Below are 2,836 nucleotides of genomic sequence, written 5' to 3' on the forward strand. Positions count from 1 at the left end.
TAAACTTTGCAGGGCTATGGGCTGGGCTTCCTTTCAAGTCTAGGATGACACATGTACCTCCTTATACTCCTCTTGCTCCAGTCTGACGTGAGTTAGACTAGTGATGGGACAGAAGACCAGACTGTGAGGGGGGTGCTTTAGTATCCAAGTAAAATCAGCAAAGTAAATTAATTCAGAGGGTGGTTTTGTGCTGGTTTTGTTTGTTTGTGTTTGTTTTTTTAAGTTTCTCATTAATGATAAGCACTCATTAGTTTTAACTTATTTTCTCTTTTGTCTTTGCCTTATACTACTTCTATAGCCTCTTTCAAGTTGTTAAGAATTTTGGTTTTTAACAATTCCAAACTAAAAAGAGTGGTTGTAAATAACATCATCTATTTCTTTTCCTAACGGATAACTGAACACAGTGTAGGAGCAACTGAGGAAAATATCACTTGAATTGGACTTGTAACTTTTATTGCTGCTACTAAATGATCTGATCTGATAGGGAACGTATAGCTGGAAAAAATGAATCTATTATAATATGCCATACATCTTCTTAAGCTCCTGACTGTCTTACCTCCTACGTAAATCCTCTTGACAAGTCCTTCTAGCTTATTGTATTCACTATGAGTCTTAGGAAGAGAAAGGGCAGAGGGTGAACGAGATCTTGGTTACACAAATAGGCTGTCTATGTAAGGGGGTACATAAAGGGGTAAATGAACTCTCATTAAAAACAGTCCCTGAGACTCTTTATCGGAAAACCCTTTTCTGATTAGTCTTTTTTTGTGCACTTGAGTTTAATTTACATGCATTTTTAGTGGATTTAAAATATGCTTAAAGGAAAAAAAATGTTCACACAGGAGTTTGCTCTAATTTAGCTAGACCACTTTAAAAAAAAATGACTTAGGGGCAGGCTTACTTGGAGAATTTACTATTGAATTCTTGTGTGTGGACAACTCCACCATCACTTCCCATGCTGTACACCTTGCCCCCCAGCACTTGCTGCCTGCTCAGTGTGCTTTCACGGGGTAAAAGTGATTTAAGGCTCCTAATGCTAGATCGGTGTTACAGAAACATTGCCCAAGTATCAGGGCTGCACAGCTGGTTAAGGTTTCTTCTAAAAAATGTGATGGTCTAATTCTGTGAACACAGGAGTTAGGCCAAGTATCATCTGTACCCACATGGCCCCAAAACGGCCAGCACAAAAGCCTGAAGTCCAGATAAGCTCTATATCCTCTGTTTAGAGTATTTGACAGTGATAAGGTCATATATATGTACTCTATCTATCCACATCCCACTTGTACTCCTGGCTGATGTAGTAACACAGGAATCCAATATAAATGAGTACAGACCTGCAGACAGAGAGAAGCAACTAATGGATTGTTAATTCATACCATGGTTTACTCCAAGGAGGTGTCTTGGGGCTAACAACCAAAGAATTAGAACTTAAATTAGTCTACAGAAGAAAGTTGTGTAAGGCAGCAGATATATTATCATCCAAAGTAGAGGAAGAAACATGCTAATATTTTTATTATATGTTAATATAAAGATCCCTGAGTCAAGATTCAAATGTAATAAGGCTTATGTCTTAGGTTTGTAAGTTTTCATAATTTCAGTCCAAACTCTGACCTATTTAAGAGACCAGAGTTATTAATATTACCTATTACATCTACTTCTCAAACTTTTCGACTGGATTTCTCCAAGGCATTCTTTGTTTTCACTCCTATCTTCCTCTTCATTTTGAAAGTATCAGCTCTGGGAAGTGGCTGAAAGATAGAAAAATACACACATAAAAATTGTTTGACTGCAGACATTCATTGTAAAATATTCCTTTTTTTTTCCTGGAGGAGATATGAAGGTGAATCAGGAAATGGATGGCTTTTTCCAGATCACATGAATCAGTACCCGAGAATTCATCATTTTCACCAAATATCTGACTAATTTTAGGGACTTGAAGTTAAATTTAAGGCTCATATAACAACTTATTTAAGTGCCTTATCTGTCAGAGACTTTAATGAAAAGAAAGAGGCAATTACTAAAACCAGCTTGCACATTTATAAATGCAAGTGCACATTTATTTATATGATATGATATATTATATAGTTGTGTCAAAAAAATCACCTTAAGCATTCATAAAATTAAACCATTTTGTTTATTAAAATCCTAAATCATACAAATACCATGAGAAATACTATTTTATTCTCTGTTTTGATCACAAATAGTAAATATAAAGTCATCAGAAGAACAGAAAGACAAGTAATTTAGAATCTCATCTCGCTGTTCTTAATTCATAAGATATTACAGGTACTAGTCAGTGTAACCTTTAAAAAGAGCACATAACATGAGACAATAATTTAACAGAAAACAGGAGAGAGTTTGTAACTCTCTGTAATTTAAAGCAAGTATTGCAATGGTGCCTTTTGCTAAGACAATTAAAATTTTGCTTGGTCTGAATTAGTCTTGTGTCTGCTACTGACACACGCACCACTGGGCTACAGCCTGGCATGTCCTGCTTTTTAACAGTATACTTCCCTACTGGAACCACCTGAGGATGACGTTCAAATATGACAGACTCATGATGATCCAGTCTTGGAAGATGACTCTGCTTAATGTAGGCGGGAATGCTGATGACTCACACAACCCAACTGCAGCAGACCAAATACTTTCCTGAATCTCAATGGAAAAGAAGGAAGAAACAGCGCTGCAGACCTGATGAACAGGTCTCTCAGCAAGGTCACGTAAGCAAGGTGGATTCAAGGTACCAGACTTCACAAACTCTCTGTTCTTTAGCATTGGTTCAAGAAAGGGAGCTTGTTCACATGCACCGTGCTCCTGGTCTGCTTCAGAAAGTTTCTGG

General features: G+C 37.0%; 1 non-coding gene across 1 annotated transcript; it reads right to left on the reverse strand.

Annotated features, from left to right (window-relative positions):
* Window positions 1-1,836: 1,836 nt before the first annotated feature.
* LOC114818706 (small nucleolar RNA SNORD123) lies at window positions 1,837-1,906 on the reverse strand. Its single transcript, XR_003766241.1, has one exon. It is a non-coding gene; the product is annotated as a small nucleolar RNA SNORD123 (small nucleolar RNA).
* Between the last annotated feature and the right edge of the window lie 930 nt (window positions 1,907-2,836).

Source organism: Antrostomus carolinensis, unplaced genomic scaffold (assembly GCF_000700745.2).
Source record: "Antrostomus carolinensis isolate BGI_N321 unplaced genomic scaffold, ASM70074v2 scaffold48756, whole genome shotgun sequence".
NCBI classification, from domain to species: domain Eukaryota; kingdom Metazoa; phylum Chordata; class Aves; order Caprimulgiformes; family Caprimulgidae; genus Antrostomus; species Antrostomus carolinensis.